The following is a 14566-nucleotide window of genomic DNA, read 5'->3' as shown; positions in this document are numbered from 1 at the left end:
ACAGAATCAAGACGCCTCCCACTTCCAACCCCAGGTGAGAACTGTCCACTCATAAAGCTTTTGACAGCCTAGCTGCTTCCCTTTGTGGTGAGAAAGGGGTTGGAACCCCTGGCCCAATTGGTCCTTATTCTATTCCTTATTTGCAATACACACAGCCAACCAATCAGGTCATTATAACTCAAGTGCCTGGGCTGTCTGTTGTCAAACCTATGATGGGAGGAGAAAGGAGGGAAGTACTTTTGCCCTTAAGATCTCCTGGAGACAGACCCCTTCCCCTAAGATCTCCTGGAGACAGACACCTTCCCCCAAGGCCCCCTGGAGACAGACCCCTTCCCCTAAGATCTCCTGGAGACAGACCCCCTTCCCCTAAGATCTCCTGGAGACAGACCCCTTCCCCTAAAATCTCCTGGAGACAGAGCTCCACAAGATTCCTGCTCTAGGGACTGACCTGGCTTTCTGTTCCTTCTGTCATTCCTGAGACCCACTTTCCACACATTTGGTCTCCAGAGGACTGCTCTCAGTTGGCATCCCCAGGGCTTCCTGGAGCCTGGTTGCTCTTGGGCTATCAACAGGGAGTTTGGCCCTGTAGCTCGATCCCCTATTCCAATGGTCACTCCCGTGTACATAAATCCCTCTGGTTTGTCCACTCTCTGCTCTCTGCCTGCATCGTCCTTGGAAGGGGCGAGACAAGACAAGGGCCCAGTCGGAGACAGGAGAACCCACCATCTCCCGCTGAGGACAAAATATTCTGCTTCATGGCTATAACTACTGAGGCAAAATACAAAGAGAGGAGAAGGGAAAATATAAATATGGGAGAACAAGTTCACAGGCTATTAGAGCAGACGCGAAAACAAATAAGTGAGCATAAACCCTAACGAGTGCAAGAGAGGATCGCATGAAAAATTAGTTCTGCCAGGAAGGGATTAGATCGCAAGGTCGGAGAAGCTTCTGGAAGGGATGATTGCTAAAAGATTTGAATGGTAAAAATGTACTTGTGCAGAAGGAGAGATGGTAGGTGCACATGTGCACACCAACGTGTACACACACACACACACAGTCCCATGCACTTGTGTATCTGTGTGGATTGCTAGAAGATTTGAATGGTAAAAATGTACTTGTGGGGAAGGAGAGATGGTAGGTGCACGTGTGCATGCCAACGTGTACACACACACACACACACACACACACACACACACACACACACATACACACACACACAGTCCCATGCACTTGTGTATCTGTGTGGATTGCTCAAAGATTTGAATGGTAAAAATGTACTTGTGGGGAAGGAGAGATGGTAGGTGCACATGTGCACACCAATGTACACACACACACACACACACACACACACACAGAGAGAGAGAGAGAGAGAGAGAGTCCCATGCACTTGTGTATCTGTGTGGAGTTCCAGGCAGAATTCAACATTTTAAGACTCAGTGACATAAAACTGGGCGAGCAGGGAAGTCAGTGCTTTGCGGTTGTGTTTTGGGACAGGGATTCATGTAGCCCAGAACTTGGACTTACACTTGGCTTGCAGCCAAGGATGACTTTGAATTGTTCTTCTTTCTTCTACACACCAAGTGGGATCACAGGCACGGGCCTCTTACACCCACTTTATGAGGTACTGGGGATTGAGACAATCACTCTAACAAGACAGCAGATTTCCCAGCTTCAAAGAGCTTTGGTACTGATGAAGCATGCTGTTGGGAGAGGTGGTAGATGGGGTAGCAGCAACCTTTAACTGGTGCTGAGGCAGGTTGGACTCAACTTTACTTTATGGGTTCCATTAGGTCAGTAGAAAGCCAGGTAGCTTGTGTTTCTGACATCCATCTGGCAGTTGATTGAGAAAAGACCGAAGGGAACCAACCCCTCCAACCTGGAGCTAGTTGGAAATGGTTGGAACGGTCCCCAAGAGAGAGTAGCAGGTGATGTGTGGACAAGCTACTTGGTTGCCGGGGCGGGGGAGTGGGGGGTGTCAGTTGGCCCCATTTTTTTTGCAGGCAGGTCATCACCAACTTGTAATTGAAATTTCACAGGTGCTTCTGGGATAGATACGGTAGGCGTAATTCAGAGCAAGCGCTTCTCTTTGTGGCTCTACCTGAGGCCAATACACAGAGAGAAGAGCTAAAAATAAACACAAGAGAACAATCTTCTACAGGCTCCAACAACCAAAGAACTTGGATCCGCCGGCTAATCAGGATGGCCAGGTACACAGAGTTCTGTCTGTCTAACCCAGCATGGCAGCTGACTGCCAGTGATGCTTCAGGCAAGAGGGAGCCCGTTTCCTATCTCCTCTGCTTTCACCACTCAAGATGTGAGGCAGTGCTTGTTGTCTGATCTCTCCCTAACTCTCCGGAGGCGGTCTGGAATAAGCTCCCGGCTTCTAGAAGTTACCTTGTGTGCAGTTAAATTTGGACAAGTGACACTGGGTATGAGGAACAGAGACAGAGTCCAAGTATTTAGTAACTCACGCCCTCAGCTACCTAGCTAGGGGGGAGGAAACAGGGCAGTGGCCAGAAAATAACTAAGTAAGGATAAAGGTGGGCTTTTCTGTCACTGGTTGAAGTCTCCTTGCTTCTAAGGGCAGAGACTTAAAGAAGACAGTCTACCCTCACAGGAAGTGAAGAGTCTGGAGTTTTCACAAGGCCACAGGTTACCCGCACAGCTATGCCAAAGACCCGTCCCTCACACCTTCCTCGGCTCATAGAATGAGCTTCCGAGGCCAAAGAATACAGAAGAAACTTTTTTTTTCATATCGAGTTATCTTTCTATCCCAACTCTTAAACCTCTGTGGTTGTGCTCTTGTTGAATTCTTCCAGTAGACTAAGAACCAGGCATGCCACTTTGAAGCCACCAGGGACTGTGAATTGGCTTATCCTGGTCACAGGGATGTCCCCCTCACTGCTGTCAGCCCGGGGCAGGTACTACGTATGCTACCGTCCTCTCGCTCATGCAAGCAAGTTCCAGTTTTCCAAGGCAGGGAAAGACACTGCGTTCATCTCAGGATGGGACTGTCCCACAGGCCACCTTAAACTCATTCAGAAGACAGGATCAGGGTCACCTTGCCATCTACCCAAAGCTGATGAGAAAGCCTTTGGAAATGACACTTAAGTAAATGATAGTCTCGACACAGGGTAAGTGTTTAAAAAAAATTACTGGACTGAAGAAACGGAGTCCTTTCCAACATGGAAACTCCTGTCCAGTATGGCGGACCCTGTGCCAGCAGAACACTCATAAAGCCCAGTCTGGGAGTGGAGGAGGGAGAGTGAACAGGCTTTTTTAGCCAGCCACATTCCTCCCTCCTAGCAGGTAACTCAGGGCTGGCACAGCCCTGCTGCCCTCCTGGCATGGCATAGGGAGTGTATGTTGCCCTTCCAGGCCCAAGAACTAACAACCCCTTCTCGGAATCTTTAGGGTAAGCAGGTGGTTGGGTGTGACGGCAGAGGGGAGAAGATTAGGAGTCTGGCTTAGAGTTTTCCTTATGTGTAGCATAAAGCGACGACTTCTCCCAGGAGGTTTGTGTGCATACACCAGGGGACTACCAAACGTGACCTGTGATTCTTTGGCCTCCTGAAACATTGTGGTCTGTCTGGCCTTGTTAAAGCAAAGCTTCGCCCAGCTCCGTGCCAGTGCCACCACCGAGGAGGCCGCAATCTCTACACCTCGTCCCTAGCTCTGGCCCCTAAAACGCCACCAGGAGTCGCCCTTCGCCCACCGATGTAGGCCAAGCTAATAACTCCTGCGGACCAGAGCGGGCTGCCCCTTGGCTCTGGGTGGTGGAGTGTGCCCCAGTTCCTCACTTGGGGGTCAGTCCTCTGCAGCGCCCACCCGGAGCCCCCATCTCCGGCTCGTCGTCTCCCGCTCGGCCCAATCAGGGATGCTGCAAGTTTGGCCCGGGTTGTTCGGGTCCCCGCCGCCCCGCCGCCCGGCTACCTAAGTCCGGGTCCCCAGCTAAAGGCCCCGCCGGCGAGCAGAGACTCCGGCGGCCGCGGCCCCGAAGGGACGCCCCCTCCCCGGCCAGCCGCGTGCGGGACCGCCGCAGTTCCCTCGTTGCCCGCCGGGCGGCGCCCCAGCGCCTCTCCGCGCGCCTCCCGCGCTGCCCGCTCCCGGCTCGCTCGCAGCCGGACACAGACTCTGCCTTCGGCTGCTGGCGGATCGAGCTGGAGCTGCCGCCGCCGCCGCTGCGGAAGAAAAAAAAAAAAAAAGAAAAAAAAAAAAAAAAAGGGAAAACAACAGCCGGGCCGCCGGCCGAGCAACGTCGGGTCCCCCGCTCGGCGCCCGGAGTGCGGAGCCGCCCAGGTAAGGGCAGCAGCCCCCGCGCCGCCCCCGGCCCGCGCCCTGCGCTGTGCCCCCGCGCCCCCCGGGGCTGCGCCGCACCCCGACTTCTGACGTCTCCGCCGCTAGCTCCCTCCGGGCCTCGGCCCGCACCCTGCCTGTCCCCGCTCGTGCCTCCAAGCTGCCCAGTCCCCTGCACTCTGATGCCTGCGACCCCGGATTCTCCGCGGAGCCCCCGCCACCTTGCCCCGTACTTCCTCTAGTCTCCATCCCTGCCTGCTTCCCCCAGCGCCTCCTCTCCTCCGCTCCGGTCCTCCCGCTGTGATCCTCCCTCTTCCCAGTCCAACTCCCAGCCCAGCCTCTGCCCCTTGCAGGGATGACGGCCCCTTCCCGACACTGGCGATTCTACCCCGCCTCGTCACCCTCGGCTTCTCCTGCGGGCCGCTCTTCCCCGCCACAGTCCTCCGTCAGATCAGCCCGGCTTCTGAGTCCCCTTCCCCCTTCCCTCTTTGCCATCTGTCTTGACCACCCCTGCTCGGGCCCTGGACTCCGGCCACCACCACACCCCCAACCCTGCACGCCGTCTTGCTTTGGGCCAAGCCAGCGTCCTATCAGAAATGACCCTCCTTCTTGCGACTAATGGGCCTCTTAGCCATCCCACCCCAGTTCACCCGAGTGGGAAGTGAGGGAAAAACTCTGGAGACCTGCATTGGGCGCTGGAGGGGGAAGGGGCTAGGTGGAGGGGGGAGGGGAGCTCGGGAGATGTTCTTTAGTGAGGACCGGGCAGAGCCGGAGTGGCTCCGACCTAGCTGAGGGTGGAGGGCGCCCTGGTGACGGCTGGGACAAGGGGTTTGTCCAAGGCGCCAAGAGCACCTGTGCCTCCCTCCCCCGGCTCCCTGGAGCTGAGGAAAGTGAGGGAGGAGGTGGAGCCTGGAGAGAGTTGGCCGAGGGCTTTGGGGTTGGGGGAGGCGAGACCGAAGGGATAGATAGGGCCCGCTGGCCAGGTTGCCTGGCAGTGGCCAGACTATGCAGGCTGAGCTGGTCCCCGCTTGGACCTTGGGCTGTATGGTTCTTGGCATCTGTACTTGATGCTGCCATCTTCCTCCTGGTGCTGTTGTCTGGTGATGCCACGCGGTGCCACCTCCCTGCCTCCCTCCAGTGGCTCTTCTGGGCATGTCTCCCAGGGGCCTGGGTTGTCTGGAAAGAGGAGGGTAACTCTGGCTGGGGCCTGGCAAGTAGGTATCTCTTGAGACCAGGGCAGGAGGGCTTAAGATTGTCCAAGAGGATTGAGCCCTGCCAGGGACAAAGAGAACTACCTTTTTTTTTTGGCTCCCACGGGTCCTCTGGTTGTAGTGTCCCTTTCAGGAGCGCTTGGAAAAGCTAGCCTTGTATCCCCTGGGGCAGAGCTGCAGGGGTGTGGCGTGGAAGGGAGCAATCCTGTCTTGCCTTAGTCCTGGAGTGTCCTAGTGGTGGCAAGGGGCTGGAGAGGTCGGCTGTGTTCCAGCTCTGCCAGGGAAGGAAGCCCCTGGAATTCCACTGGGCCTCCTCAGGCTGTCTTTATTTGCCGAGGCCGTGGCTCATGCTTCATCGTTAATCAGGTTTATTATTTCCCTCACTGGCTGGATGTGTTCCTCAAGGTCGTGACCCTTTAGAGAGTTAATCTAATATGCACACGTTACAGTGTCTGGGTTTGTTTAATTTTCCAGATTATGTTCATGTGGCCTGGGCTTGCCCACCAGCCTCGTGTCTCTCTCCAGCTCCACCCACTGTTTTCCTAGACCCGGTCACTTGAGACCTGGAGTCAGGGTTAGTTCTGGGAGGGGAGAGTGGGTTTGATAGAGGGGGGAGTTGAGTTTTCATGTTTTCCCCCCTCTCCTCTGCACATCTCAATGTTGACTGAAGCTTTTCCAGCCCTGAAAGTTTATTCTAAAGCTTTCCAGTCTGGGCTTCCTTAGAATGCAGAGAGAACTTTTGCCTGACAGAAAGAAAGTGGATTCTTCTGGAGGAGATGCAGGAGATTCCGAGGAGCCCAGCTGCTCCCTAGGGACTTCTGTCCCCAGAGATAGCAAGAGGGTAACCAGGCCTGGGTGAAACAGAAAGTACAGCGGGAGGCCAGAGTGAGGAGGAGGGTAGCTTTGCTTTGTGCCTGGAAGAGGCATGCTTGTTCTGCCACAGAGTACTCTTCCCTTCTGAGTGACAGACTTCTACAGCCCCCCCCCCCCAATGCTGCACGGGAGGCCTGCTTCACCCTTAGTAGCATTTGCTGTGTCTGCCAGCAGCCAAGAGTCATATTGGTTGACCCACAGGAACTGAAGCTCAGAGAGCTACACTTGCCCCCGACTCTGGTTTGCAGTTGTGTGCTCTTGCTCTAGGCTGCCCGGAAAGCCCCTCCCAGCTTATGCTTCCTGTTACCCTTTTATTAACAGAACTTCCAGCATCAGTGTAGCTGACCACTTTGGTCTCCACGGTGGGTCCCCATCTCAGAAGCCCTCAGCGCCCATGGGCTACAGGCTACAGAGCACAGGCTTTTGCTTAGAATTGCAGGCCTCTGTATGTGGGTCCTAACACAGGCACCATATGGTCTCATTCGTTCCCGTTCTCCTTTCTGCCCTGCACAACTGTCTGAGCTGCTAGAACCTTCCATAGCACGGAAGGGCAGAAGCTCCAGCTGCTAACTGGAGGCACACCTGAGTTTCCATTTCTACAACGTTTCCTGCATGACCTTGGCAGAGTTGCCTAACCTTTCTCCAAGTCTTGCTTTCCTCATCTGTAAAACCTGGACAGGCTCTGCTTCATAAGGCTGCCGTCAATGGATTTGGTAGTTGAGGTTGGGGCATCTGGGATGTATTCCCTGTGTGGCCCCTACCCCTCTTTTCCTCGAGGGGCTTAGTTCAGCTTCTAGTCCTGCCTGGTGTTGAGACTCATCTGTGCTTGCATGTGTCCCTACCCAGACAGTGGATCCCTGAGGGGCGAAGCCTTTGCCTGACACCTGTTCACATTCTCCCTCTTCCGATGGTACCCATCAGCCCCTGTAACCTGGCTCTCTTCATAGTGGGGATGTAAGAACTGTCTGTTACTTAATTATACCATTGTGCTACCTAAAATAGAAGACACCTTATGTTGAACAAATCTGATACAAAAAAAAAAAAAAAAAAACCAATACTATACCACAGAGCCAGGCTGGCTAAATTATGGGAAAGAAGGAGAGAATCAATTTAATATTGTATTGGCTGAGAATTCTGCTCATTTCGCCCAATCACCTGGCTGCCCTGTGAGTTAGGTAGGAGCATTTGGGTCTTTACAAATGAGGACTGAGGTCCCTGGGGACTCTATAATGTCCCATACTCTGTTCTGTGACAGGAACCGATGACAACTTCAGACTCCAGCTTCTCCCCTACACTTGGGCAGCATTTGCTTTCAAAAGCAGGGATGGCTGGATACCCCCTTCACTTGCATGCAGCCCCCGGGGTACTCAGAGTCCCTTAGCTTGGCAGGGATCCATCCACCCTTCTTTCTGCCCGTATAGGATTAGGGTAGTAAAACATTCCAGGCGCCTGTTCTGGCTGAAAATGGCTACGTGCTCGTTAATGTGGATGTATGTATGGATGTGTGCATGCTGGAGTCTGCAGGGGGCTCGGGGGTAGGAAGGCTTTGCTGGAAGGAGGGTGAGTAGGAGCTGTCCGTTCAGAGCCAGGGGAAAGGGAACAGGGCGAGTGGGCAGACTGGACAGGGCAGTTGAAGAAGGCTCGTCCACTCCAAGGGTTCTGTTGGAGGAGCACAGACTTAATTGAATCCAAGAAGTCCCTGACCAACAAAGGGAAGAAAGACTCAGCTGGCTGCAGCAGGCTGGGGAGTTGTTGAAGATTCTTGGGCTGGGGAGTCTTATGCTGAAAGAGTGGCTGAGGGCTAAGAGGGGGTGATGGCGGTGGAAAGGGGGAACTTGAATGACATTTCTAAGGCACAGCAGAACGTGCAGACAGATTGGTACCAGCAGATGAAGGAGCAGGGCGTGTTGGGATAACTCTGAGATTTCTTAGCCCAGGAGCCCAGAAAGAAAGAGTAATGCAGTTTTTTTTAGGAATAAGAAAGCCAGAAGGGCACCCTCTTCGCCCAGACTGTGTGGAGCATTTGGTGACTGGGTTAGTGGCCCACGAAGTTCCTAGATAGCAACTGAGCAGTCCTAGGAAGATCTGAGCGTCAGGCATATGCTGCCAGGGGACTGTCATATAGCAGGTCTGATTCTGAGATCTCACCTCCCGTCTTCCTGCCAACTCTGCTGCCCCCACTTTGTGACACCTGCACCCCGAGTCCAGTGCTAGCTCGTCTCAGTATCTGTCACTTCCTGGAGACCAGATGGAGTTTCTGCCTGAGCGGGCAGGAGCCACCACATCTCTTTTGCTCATTGAGATGCCCCTAAGAGTGACAGAGCAGGTGCAAGTTAAATATTTGTCCTTGTTAAGGGTCTTTGACTCAGGTTGATCTGCTGTTTGCCACAGAGAAAAATGCATAGGCCGTGGCGCCCCAAGACCGTAGGGGACAGTCCTAACCTCAACGGCCACACTTCCTGTGACCCACTCCTCTTATTTGTGTCCAGCCACAGGGTCTTGTTTGTACAGGCATCAGTCCCAAGGATTGCCAGGTCCCCAAGCTGGCAGACCTCTGAGGCTGTATCCAATGGCTGTTCGGGATTAGAAAGCCCATGAGAAGTCTAAACAGTCACTGTGAGCACAGCAAGTCGGTTCCCGTCTCCTCCTCCGAAGCTGGTCCCCCTCCTCATCTGTATCTCAGGAAGCAGCTTTATCAGTGGTAGGAAGGCCAGGTGGTTATACTAGCATCCTTTAGAGTGTGTTTAGGATGCTGTTTGCCATTTTGGCTATGGAGAGACTAACAAGGAAGCTGGAGTATCCCTAAAGTCAGCCAGAGACTTTTGGGGAGGAAGGATCGCTAGGGACCAGGAGGGAGTAATAAGGAGCCCACCTCCAGAGGGGTCCTAGTGCCAATCTGAGACTAGACGGCTAGCAGTAAATACATGTTTAGACTAGGAGTTTAAGGGCTACAGTTAAAGAGGAGGATTTAATGGAATGAAAAATCAATAGCCCGGAGGAGGTTAAGTGAGCGGCCAGCTGCAGGGCACTTAATAAAAAAGAAAAGTTTCAGATGACGGAAGGTATGCCTGCCCAGGCAGACAGAGGACTAGACTGACACCTCTCTCTCTCTCCAGGTGCTGAGGCATGGAGGCTCCAGCACTGAAGTGAGGGGCAGCCCTCTGCTGGCTCTCTTGGGGCTACAAAGCCTGGATGCCTCCCTTGCCCACTTAAGGCTTGGCAGTACAGTGGTTGGCGCTGTAGCTCAAAGTGCGTCACTCTCTTCCAGATTCAGCAATGGGGTGTTGGGGGGGCAGAGTCTGAATCAGCCCCCTGGAGCCTCAGCAGGGGAGGGAGGTGACTGGCAGTTGCTTGGCTTGTTCACATTAGCGGGATGATTCCGTCTTCCTTTCAGAGCCTGCCACTCAAGACCGTAGAACAGCGAGTGGTCCTCCAGCTTCCCAGTGCTGGGACCCTTTAACACACACAGTCCCTCATGTGTGGCGACCCTCAACCATAAAATTATTTCATTGCTACTTCGTACCTGTAAGTTTTGCTACTGTTACGAATTTTAAGGTAAACAGGTGATATCCAGGATAGCTGACATGCAGCCCCTGTTGGGGTTGCGACCCACAGGTTGAGAACCGCCACTGTAGAATAGGGTGTCTCTAGGGAGGTTGGCCTGAGCTGCTCTTTGGGGAGGTGGTGGAGCCTGTCTGTCTGTCTGTCCTTCCTCCCATCATCACCATCACCATCACCATCACCATCACCACCACCATCATCATCATAATTTAAGTCAATGGAGTCTAGACTGGATTTAGAATAAGAGACTGAGAAAGGAAGGCCCTAGGGTACAAGGAGCCATGTGTCTAAGCTGCCAACAGGGCCTCAACCAAGCTGATTCAGAAGGGCTGGTAGGAACCATTGTCTCAGATGTCAGTAACTAGAAGGAGACCACACCATTATTTGAGGGTAAGCGGGGTCAGGGTCAGAACTCTTGCCCTGGATTTAGTCTCTGTCTGAGGACCAAGATGGAAGGGCACCTGCCATCTGCCCAAAGGGTGAGACCATGGTCCTCAGGAACACCTGTTCCTCACAAGGCCAAGAATCTTATGCAGAATAAAGTAGTGTTTGCCGGGCAGTGACGCTTGTCTGGCTGCCAGGAAAACCGAAAGCCAGTAGGTTAAACAGATCATAGGATCTGGTTCCTGGAATATCTTGAGGTTGTGCTTCCATCGATGATTCTCCAGCCTCTGTCCCCTCCTCGTTTTCTGAGGACGACCACCATCAAGCGCCCGTGTGTCTGGAGTGCTGCTACGGGTGCAGTGTGTCCTGAGCTGCCCTCCAGCTCAGAGAAGTAGGTGCTGCTGTGTTCCTCCTTATGAGCAGACCCATAGGTACGTTGCTTGCCCCAGGTGACACCTAGTGGTGACTAGAACCTGAGTGCAAGTTGGAGCTTGATCTTCATGGGTGGCTGTAAATGTGGGGGATGTGACAAGTCCCCGTTCCAAATGCCTAACATACTGTAGATGCTCAGTTGGTGCAAACGACTTCTAAATTTACTAGGTTTTACCTTTTGCCCAGCCATGTCTTTGTGCTTTGGGTCTTCACCCAACCTTCCTCCCTGGGAATCCACGGGGATGTGAAGATTTTCAGTTTGCAAGAGACAAAGCCAACACTCTATTTCGATCTCCCTGGGGGTTCAGTGGAAACACTGAAAGCCCTTGGCCAGGAAGGTGACAGTGGGCGTGGAATAGAAGGCCTGAAACACACTGAAGGCTGATACTTACCTGGTGGAGTCGGCAGTTGCTCGATCCCTGGTCCCTCAGGGCTGTGTCACAGATCCATTTATTTATTTATGCAGTGTAAGTTTATGGGCACATGGTGGGGACAGGCAGGTACATTCTGAGGCTGGCTCCTACAAAGCGTGTCCCGCTATCTGCCAAATCTTCTAGGTGTCTGGTTAGCCTGAAGTCTCAGGGCAGAAGGACCACTGCTCCACGAGCTTCTTGGTAGTTAGGTGATGTTGCACCCAGCCCATGTGAGGGTCCCAATTTCAGATGACCCAAATCCAAGACCCCATGTTGGGACAACTAGGGGAGAAAGCTCACCAGTCTATTTGAGCCGAAACAGCACCACCCACCTTCCTTCAGAAAAAGAAGAGGCTGCCAGCGTCAGGTACATTGGCTAGAACACCTCTGCCAGGTGAGGTGCACAGACACAAACAAAACAATTGGTCCGTCAGCTAGGCAGGATCAGCCGGTGCTGTGGTGGGCTATCATCTGACTCAGCCGTCCAGAGCTTGACCTTGGGCACAAGGGGTTGGGAGCTGAGATGCTCTTTGTCCTGTATCCTGGGTCAGTGTCTCTGCTGTGTTTCTTGTTCCCTGCCTCTGTTCTGAAGTGTTACTGTGAGTTCTCCCTCACCGGCAACCCCACACTGTCATCGTCAGTCTTCCTGCGGGCTCTTGTCCAAGGTCACACAGCTGAACTGCAATGCCACCCTGTTTGCTCTACCACTGTATCCCCTCCCTGGCTAGGGTCTCTCTGAAGAGCTGGAGATGTGTATATTGGAGCCTACAGTCCCCAGCAGTGTAGGAACTGAGTAACATCTCTACGTAGGCATAGCCAGGCGGACGGTGGCAAGGAGAAGCCAGGCAATACGTGGATGCTTTAGGGAAGTCCTCGGATCACCTGCTGGCCCTAGAGAAGTGGGGTGTACTCAGTGTCCTGTCCTCAACAGGGCGGGTCCAGCAGGGACTGGGTGCTCAGTGCACAGTAGTCAGCGAGCGAGGGGGCTTTCTTTGGAGGTGCCTGGCTACAGAAGCTATATCCTGGGACTCTGGATTTTCGGTGAGCCCGAGGGTGCCCAGGTGTCATTCAGCACACAGATGTCTGGTGTTGAGAGTTCACTGTATAGCTCTCAAAACACCTTTCTCGCCTAGCATGGCACAGTCACCCTCAGATTAGTGTAGCTTGTAGTGAGATAAACCAGTACATGGATAATCTCGGGGCTTCCTGGATCTCGGTCCATCTGATCCTGGCACCAGGAAGTCTGTGATGGAGGACTGGATGGAGGTTTGGGCTACGGCATATGGGGTAACAGCTGTGATTGTAGATCAGGGTGGGGTACACAGCTTCCATGAATGAGGAGTAGGCTCTGGGACCAGAAACCAGATCTGGGGTTGTCAGTACAAGTGGCTGATGTGATCTAGGGGCTATGCGCGTGCCAATTCATTGCTATAGAGCCTATGAGGTTATATGAAGGTCATTGGCAGTATGTGGACTAGTCATCAGAGGAAGAGAGTCCTAAGAAAAGACACATCAGTGTGGGAACAAGAGGCCCAGGGATCTAGGAAGACTTCTGATGTAGTGTGATCTTTTATCACCTAGTCCTGAACCCACTGTACCATGGACTCTCCTGTAGACACTGGCCCATGTTCCTGGCACTACTCAGGGCTAGGAGCAGGCTCTTTCTTTACCCATATAGGCTGCTTGACATCGGCGCCTGCAAGGTGGATTGAAGGAAGCCTGTGGTCCAGTGTGAGCTCCATTGGCAAGAAAAGATCTACTCGTGATGACTGACCTGAACACAGAGCTAGTTGTTTCTTCTCTAAACGGGGAAACCTGAGGTTCAGAGAGAAGTAACTCTCCTGACTTGGAGAATCAGGATTCCATACAGGCTTCCCTGTCTCCTGGATCACTGATCTCATGCCGTATTCCCATGTGACCTTTCATGAAAAGAGAGAGGGCACAGCCCAGCTACCCTACTCCTGCCTGGCTGAAGGTAGTGTTTTCTCCCACCACCAGAACCCAACTGCTAGCCAGCCCCTGGAGGCACATAGAGAAGAGACTATAGGTGTATCACTCCACCTAGATAACAGAAACATCGGATCTGAGCCCAGCTTGGTTGTTTTGTCCAGGTCGGAATAAGCAGGGCAGAGCAGAGCTGGACGGAGTAGGCTGATCTAAGTTAGCTAGATTTTATACAATATAACGGAACTTCCAGGAGCTAGCAGAACCATGGGAAGGGAGGATTTAGCTTCCTAGGCAGAGCTGGCTTGATTTTTAGGAAGCTGTCTGATGTAGGAGTAAGGAGATGGGAGAGGGTTGAACAGCCAGCATGAGAGTCCATCTTTCCTTCCTTGGTAGCCCAGGAATAAGCCAAGCGGCCACATCTAAAGGGAGAGACAAAGACGACAACAAGGCTCCTTAAATCATAAAGTTCATCCCATACATTTGATGGGATTTTATTCATATAAATGTCAAAGTATGGTAACAGAAGCCAGGGTAGCTGGCGCCCTTGGAAGGGCACTCAGGAGTCGTTGGGTTGCTGGCCACACTTTGTTTTGTGATTAGGCATGGCTAACTCGAACACTGATTAGCTGGTTTGACACTTAAGTGGGCTTTCCTGCCCCTGCCTTCTCCTTCAGTTTCAAAATTTGAGACTTAAGTACTTGTAATGAAGGTGATGACCAGGCCCTATCGCTGAAGTGTGGCCATTTGACAGAACACTGCAGAGGGGACATGAGGTGACGTTGACAAGAATAGTAGGTGGTGGTTTGTGAACACTTTCTGCAGCGTGGGTCACATGCATTTTTTTTATCCCATCCTGCAACAGCCCAACCCACATTCACAAGTGGGGAAACTGAGTTTCAGGGAGTTTGCTGAAAGTCACCCAGCCAGCCTGACAGCAGAGGTATGGCTCAGGCTAGACCTGCCCCAGAAAGCTGACATTCTCAGCTCAGGGGAGTCTGCAGGACACCTGGCCATGCAGCACTGGTCGCCTTGACCCCTTACTTGTTTAACTAGATGACTGTCTCCACATCTGTGTCATCTCTGAATTTCTGGATCTTGGTCCTGGGCAGCTGCAGCATTTGTGTAAAGAGTGGGATATTCCGAGTTCCTGAGGTGCTCCCAGTCTGGGGTCTGGAGATGCTTCAGAGTAGAAGTGGGATGCAGGAACTTGGAGGGAGCAGGAGGGGAGGGCGGGTCTCTGGAACTAGGGAGGGAAACGGACTAGAGGAGGCTGTAGGCACAGGGGGGGATGCTCACCTGCAACCCTCTAGCCAAATCTCACCAGATGAGGAAGGGAGACTTGCGGAATTTATCCCAGCAGAGGAGGGGGCACATAGGGGGGATTTGGGTGGTTGGGGGAAGAGCTGCTGCTTCTGGGTGTGGGTTTCCTCACTGTCTCCCCAGAGCTCT

General features: G+C 53.1%; 1 protein-coding gene across 1 annotated transcript in view; it reads left to right on the top strand.

The window, feature by feature from the left end:
• Nucleotides 1-4131: 4131 nt before the first annotated feature.
• Grik4 (glutamate ionotropic receptor kainate type subunit 4) overlaps nt 4132-14566 on the top strand; it is a 430298-nt gene continuing 419863 nt past the window's right edge. The window contains 1 exon segment of the mRNA XM_076924803.1: nt 4132-4299. The gene's annotated coding sequence lies outside the window, so the exon portion shown is untranslated.

The sequence above is a fragment of the Arvicanthis niloticus genome, chromosome 26 (assembly GCF_011762505.2).
Source record: "Arvicanthis niloticus isolate mArvNil1 chromosome 26, mArvNil1.pat.X, whole genome shotgun sequence".
Lineage (NCBI taxonomy): Eukaryota > Metazoa > Chordata > Mammalia > Rodentia > Muridae > Arvicanthis > Arvicanthis niloticus.
The sequence above is the reverse complement of the archived record's forward strand: the minus strand, read 5'-3'. Positions and strand labels throughout refer to the sequence as shown.